This window comes from Podarcis gaigeae, assembly GCF_964106915.1.
Source record: "Podarcis gaigeae genome assembly, chromosome: 7".
NCBI lineage: Eukaryota > Metazoa > Chordata > Lepidosauria > Squamata > Lacertidae > Podarcis > Podarcis gaigeae.
This window is the reverse complement of record NC_139683.1, coordinates 8,278,318-8,285,045: the sequence shown is the minus strand read 5'-3', so window position 1 is coordinate 8,285,045 and position 6,728 is coordinate 8,278,318.

Here is a 6,728-nt window from a genome sequence, read left to right as displayed (position 1 = left end):
GAACAGTTTCAGCTTAAGAACGGACCTCCAGAACGAATTAAGTTCTTAATCCAAAGTACCACTGTATCTCCCTCATTCTGGCTCAGCTGAGACCCAGATGGTTGAGTTCAGTCTGGCAGATCTTAAATTGGCTTAAGCCCTGAAACAGAGATGTCTCAGGGGCGTGCCAGTGGTGGGACCAGAGGAGGGGACAGAGGCTGGAACCTAAATCCATTCATCTCCGTCACATGACTTCAGGGGGAGGCTCACAACAGCAAATGAAAATCATCATCATCCTGCTGCACATAGAATTCTGGGTGTCAAGGGAAAAGCTAACATAAGAGCCTGCTCTCTGACGTGCTAGTTTTATGTAGAGGGATTTCTTATCTTTTAATGGAGAACCATTCAGACATTGGAGGTTCTTAATTGGAGGTTGGATAGACATCTATCAGCCATTTGTCAGGGATTCTTAAGCTGTGATTCCTGGATTTCAAGGAGTTGGACTAGAGGACCCTTTGGGTCTCTTCCAACTCTGCAGTTCCATGATTCCATGTGAACCCCCACATTCAGCCTGAAGTGGTTTAGTTCCAACACTGGGAACTAAGCTTGAAGGGCAGTGGGTTGTATGTGGTGACATCATTGCAAAGGTGATATTTAACTAGGGACATCCAGGCTCAAAGTTCAATAGACTACACTAGTTCTAGCAACAGCAGCAACTTTGGATGGTCAAGTCCCTCCTTCTGGTTGGCTCCTTTCCTTCCGCCTCCCAACATGCAGCAAATAAAATTATCCAGCTTATTCCATACCTAGCTTGGACCTCATTGCACTCCTAGTGATATTATTTGGGAAGTGGTGAGATCCAAATCTTTTTCAAGAACCTGACTGATCTCTCTAAGGTACTTAGCTGGCTGCTGCTAAGAGCTCAGCCTTTGGCTCAGAGGTGGATGAGCTGTCTGAATCCTGAACCGCATGCTAAGGAACAGGTGTTTGGAAGTGAAAATAAGGCTAGTAACTTGGAGTCTGCCATAGCATCCTGGAGACCCTGAAAAAGATCATAGTAGCAGCAAGAGAAATGGGTGGGAATGGAAGGCAGGAATTCTTCTCTGGATAAGAGTGCATTCTGACCTAGTGAAGAATCTCTTGGGTACTGGAGCTGACCCAGGATTGAATGCAGTTGGGTTCTATGATCAGGGCAAACCAAAATTCTGACTTGGGTAATGATTAATTTCAGTGACATCAAAAATAGTAAAGGTTATTTATCCAGTGCTGGCCTGTAACTGATAAAACCTGCTGGCCCAATTTCTTATCCATTTCTTTCACCCCCTGCTGTTATTTGCTCATTCCAGCACAGACAGGATTAGCCTACGTCGATGTAATATGTTTGCTTACATGAAATTCAGATTATAATTGAAAGGCAGGCTGTCTAATTGTTCCTTCATCTGTGTGATTTAGAAAGCAGTTGCAGAATAAATAAAGAGCATCCTTTATTTTCTTGGGTGGGGAAAAAACAACTACGCCATTCATTTTCCTCTTAATGCTGTATTTGAAATATGAATCAGTCATAAGGAAGAAGGAAAGTGAAGATTACTTCAAGGGATCAACTTTAATTGGCAATTCACAGCTTCAAAAAGAAGACTGCTTTGGTAATAAATATTGTTAGCTGAATTAAAGAGAACAAAAGCATTTGACAAAACATCCCCAAGAGCACAAAACAAAATCTGATGCCAATATCTCGGTTTGTTCTTGGTATGCTGGGTCTGCCTGAAAGCAAGCCATCATTTTCTAGTTTGTGTATCACAATAAACTATCGTTTGCCAGAATTGCACTTTCACTCCTGAGGGGAAAGGATACCTCCATATTACTCCAATAAGGAGTAAAACTTACACAAATCTGGGAGTGGTGGGATGGCATATTGTACACTTCCTTCTGGCAACTCCAGCATCCTGATGTCAAAAGTACTGCTTTGCTTTCCTCTGGACCACATCAGTGAGGTGAAGAGAGGGTCTTGTTGTCTCGGACCCCAGGACCTCCATACACATTACCCAGACTTGTTCCTCAGAGGCAGTGAAAACAATTCAGGAGGCAGTGGTTTCTCTACAGCACTCCTCCCACGACAGATGGATGCCCTCGGCCACTCTACAGCTGGTGGGGGCAGCGGGCCATCTTGTCACCCCCAACAGAGTGGTGCCTGGGGCAAACCACTCCCTCCACATTCCCCCTCCGTATGCCCCTGAATTAGCTAGTTAGCTAGCCAACAGGAAGGAAGGAAGGAAGGAAGGAAGGAAGGAAGGAAGGAAGGAAGGAAGGAAGGAAGGAAGGAAGGAAGGAAGGAAGGAAGGGAGGGAGGGGGTCAGGGTGAAAAAACACCTTTCTATCCCCATTTACCACAACTTGTGTAATTTTATGCACTTCTGCCATGCCCCACTTACTCAACATTTTCCCTAAACTGAAAAAAAAAGAGCACACAAAAGGTGTAAGCTTTCCCTTTGGGGAAGCTGTTCCAACCCATCAATCATTTTGCTTGCCCTTTCCTGCACCTTTTCTTTCAGCTGCAATATATCCATAATACATATTAGCAATTACACACATGCCATTTGGATGTCGTTGGTCACAGGGAGATGTGATTAGTGAGGGGGAGGAATTGGTGTGGTCTGCTTTTCAACAAATCTGTTTGTTGCATACACAACACTCAGTTAAAGCACAAAGAACCTAGAGAACTGTAGTTTGTTAAGGGTCTTAGGAACTGTAGCTCGGTGAAGGGTAAACTATAGCTCCCAGGAGTTTTATTTGCGTGTGTGTGTGTGAAATGTGCTTTCAATATAAAGGTAAAGGGACCCCTGACCATTAGGTCCAGTCGTGGGTGACTCTGGGGTTGCGGTGCTCATCTTGCTTTACTGGCCGAGGGAGCCGGCGTAGAGCTTCCAGGTCATGTGGCCAGCATGACTAAGCCGCTTCTGGTGAACCAGAGCAGCGCACGGAAACGCTGTTTACCTTCACGCAGAAGCAGTACCTATTTATCTACTTGCACTTTGATGTGCTTTTGAACTGCTAGGTTGGCAGGAGCTGGGACCGAGCAACGGGAGCTCAGCCCGTTGCGGGGATTCGAACCGCCAACCTTCAGATCGGCAAGTCCTAGGGACACAGTCTGAAACTCCCAAACCTGATTGTGGATTGGAATGCAACTCCTAGTCAAATTATGCAATTCTATGAATTTTCCAGTGTCTGTGTCTGTGTGTGTGCAAACAGTGCACATGAAAATGTGAATCTTAAGTAAAAGATGTGCACCAAATGCTTATTTTACTGGTGAATGTGCTGGAAAACATACTGCATGAATGAGCAGAAATAGGGCATTATTGCAATGGAAATCAATAAGGAGGATGGATGGCGGCTAACAGATTGAGTTTGAATCCTGACAGAAGTACTGTTTTTGGGGAACAGGAGGCGGGCAGGTGTGGAGAACTCCCTGGTCCTGAATGGGGTAATTGTGCCCCTGAAGGACCATGTGCACAGCCTGGGAGTCATTTTGGACTCGCAGCTGTCCATGGAGGCGCAGGTCAATTCAGTGTCCAGGGCAGCTGTTTACCAGCTCCATCTGGTACTCAGGCTGAGACCCTCCCTGCCCGCGGACTGTCTCACCAGAGTGGTGCATGCTCTGGTTACTCTCGCTTGGACTACTGCAATGCTCTCAATGTGGGGCTACCTTTGAAGGACACCTGGAAACTACAACTAATCCAGAATGCGGCAGCTAGACTGGTGACTGGGAGCGGCCACCGAGACCACATAACACTGGTCTTGAAAGACCTACATTGGCTCCCAGTACGTTTCTGAGCACAATTCAAAGTGTTGGTGTTGTCCTTTAAAGCCATAAATGGCCTCGGTCCAGTATACCTGAAGGAGCATCTCCACCCCCATCATTCTGCCCGGACCCTGAGGTCCAGTGCCGAGGGCCTTCTGGCAGTTCCCTCACTGTGAGAAGCCAAGTTACAGGGAACCAGGCAGAGGGCCTTCTCGGTAGTGGCACCCACCCTGTGGAACGCCCTCCCACCATACGTCAAAGCGAACAACAACTACCAGACTTTTAGAAGACATCTGAAGGCAGCCCTGTTTAGGGAAGCTTTTAATGTTTGACGGACTACTACTGTATTTTAATATTTTGTTAGAAGCCACCCAGAGTGGCTAGGGAAACCCAGCCAGATGGGCAGGGTATAAATTATTATTATTATTATTATTATTATTATTATTATTAACACTTAACGAATGGAGCAACAACAAAAGCCAAGCAAGAGAGTTGTGCCTTCTTAAAGACCAACAACTTAATTATAGCATATCCTTTTGTGGACAAGAATCAAATTCATCAGCAGCATTCATTGTGATCCTCAGTTGGCTCTTTGTTGAATTTGCTGCAACAGGTTACACCTATGGGATAAACTGGGACACAATCTGAAAGCCAGATGTTGGCGGCAATTTCCCCAAATACAGAAAACTCAGCTGTACACATTTTGGAAAAGGACTTTGCCGGAGAGCAAATTGGGGTCCCGGCGGAGATAGGGACTGCATTACAAAGAGGTAGTGCATTAATCAAAGCAGATGGGGAGTCACCTGAGATGATGCTGTGAGCAGCAGCTGCAGATGGAGGAGGAAAACAAGAGGCGCTCTGCAGGAGACCTTCTGGTTTCTACAGCATCTGAAGCTAAAGTGCTTGGAGTTTATATTAGACTTGACTAGAGGTGTGACTGCCAGGTGAAGATCGCTTAGACAGGGCGTCAGATGAAACAGATTGGAAAAAGGGCGACAAAAGAGTCACACTAGTATAGTTTCTGGTGGGATGAGGGACAGGCATGTTCTGGAGGTATCTGTACCAATGCAGGACCAGGGTCCATAACAGAGATAGCAGGAGAATTGTTGCTGCTTCCACAATTGGGGGTAGCAATGCCTCTGAATACCAATTGCTGGAAACCACAGCAGTGGAGAATGCTCTTGTGCTCTGCTTGTGGGTTTTCCACAGACATCTGGCTGGTCACTGTGAGAACAGAATGCTGGACGAGAAGAGCCCTTGACCTGATCCAGCAGGGCTCTTCTTGAATTTTCTAATATAGAAGCGACCACTCTGATACAGAGGCCATTGGCACAGAAAGATACCTGGTACTGAATCAGTCCATATCGACCAATCTAGCTCAGTATTGTCTATGCTGCCTGGAAATGGCTCTATGGGATTTATTTATTTTTTAAAAAAAAATTATTGCTTTTTAACATACATATCATACATATCACAAACATACTTACACAGCCAAGAAAAAAGGAAAAAAGAAAAAAAAACGAAACATGTAATACATAAAAACATAGACAACTCAACTTACATTGACAAACACTCATCGACTTCCCTTTATCTCGATTTCGGAATAAAGTTATCATATTTTTTATCCGCAGTGTCTCATTTTTCAAGCAATTTTTACGTAGTAAGCGTTATCTCATACCTACTGTGAATTTTTCAAATATATATTTGTTTTTTATCAACATTTTTATTTTCCTTTTATTTCTGTTTCCATATATAACTTAAATTTATCCCATTCATTATTAAATTTTGTACTTTTTTGATTTCTTATTTTCTGTGTCAATTTTGCCAGTTCTAAATAGTCAAATAGTTTAGATTGCCACTCTATTATCGTTGGGATTTTAGACGTTTTCCAATACTGTGCTATGAGGGTTCTGGCAGCCACTGTTGCGTATTGAAAAAATGTTTTATCTTCCTTTTTGATTTCTTCGCCAATTATCCCCAGGAGGAAAGCTTCAGGTTTTTTGCTAAAGGTGTATTTGAGGACTTTTTAAAATTCATTATAGATAGATTCCCAAAATTTTTTAAGTGTCTCACATGACCACCACATATGTATAAAGTCGCCCTCCTTACTCTTGCATTTCCAACACATTTTATCACCTGTTTTATAAATTTTATCCAATTTTACCGGCGTCATGTACCATCTGTACATCATCTTATACATGTTCTCCTTGAGTGTTGTACATGTCATGAAGTTCATACCTTTACACCATAAAGCCTTCCATTTGTCAAACTCTATATTATAACCCAAGTCCACTGCCCACTTCACCATCACCTCCTTCACTTCCTCATCTTTGGTGTCCCACTCAAGTAACTGGTTATACATTTTTGATAGTAATTTTGTTCTTCCTTCTATTATTTCAATCTGAAATCTAGATTTCTTCTCATTTATCCCAATCTTTTTATCTTCCGTCCACATGGAGTTAATTTGGTGATATTGAATCCAGCCAGTCAACTTATTTTTTATTTCTTCATATGGTCTGATTCTCCACCCGGATTCATTTCTAACTAATAGATCTTCATATGTCCATCTTTCCCCTTCAGTGTTTATTTTCTTTTTTGTCAGGATATCGATTGGTGATAACCACCAGGGGGTTTTCTGTTCCAATAATTTTTTATTCCTTTCCCACACTTCTAACAGTGGCCCTCTAATAATATGGTTAGAAAAATCTTTATGTTTCTTTCCTTTATCTCGCCACAGATAGTCATGCCATCCAAATCTTAAGTTAAAACCCTCTAGATCTAACAAATCTTTATTTTTAATGACAATCCATTCTTTTACCCAACAAAGGCATGCTGCTTCATAATATAACTGTAAATTTGGGACCGCAAATCCCCCCCCCTGTCTTTTTGATCCGTGAGCAATTTGAATTTAATCCTTGGTCTTTTTCCTTGCCAAATAAATTTAGAAAGTAGT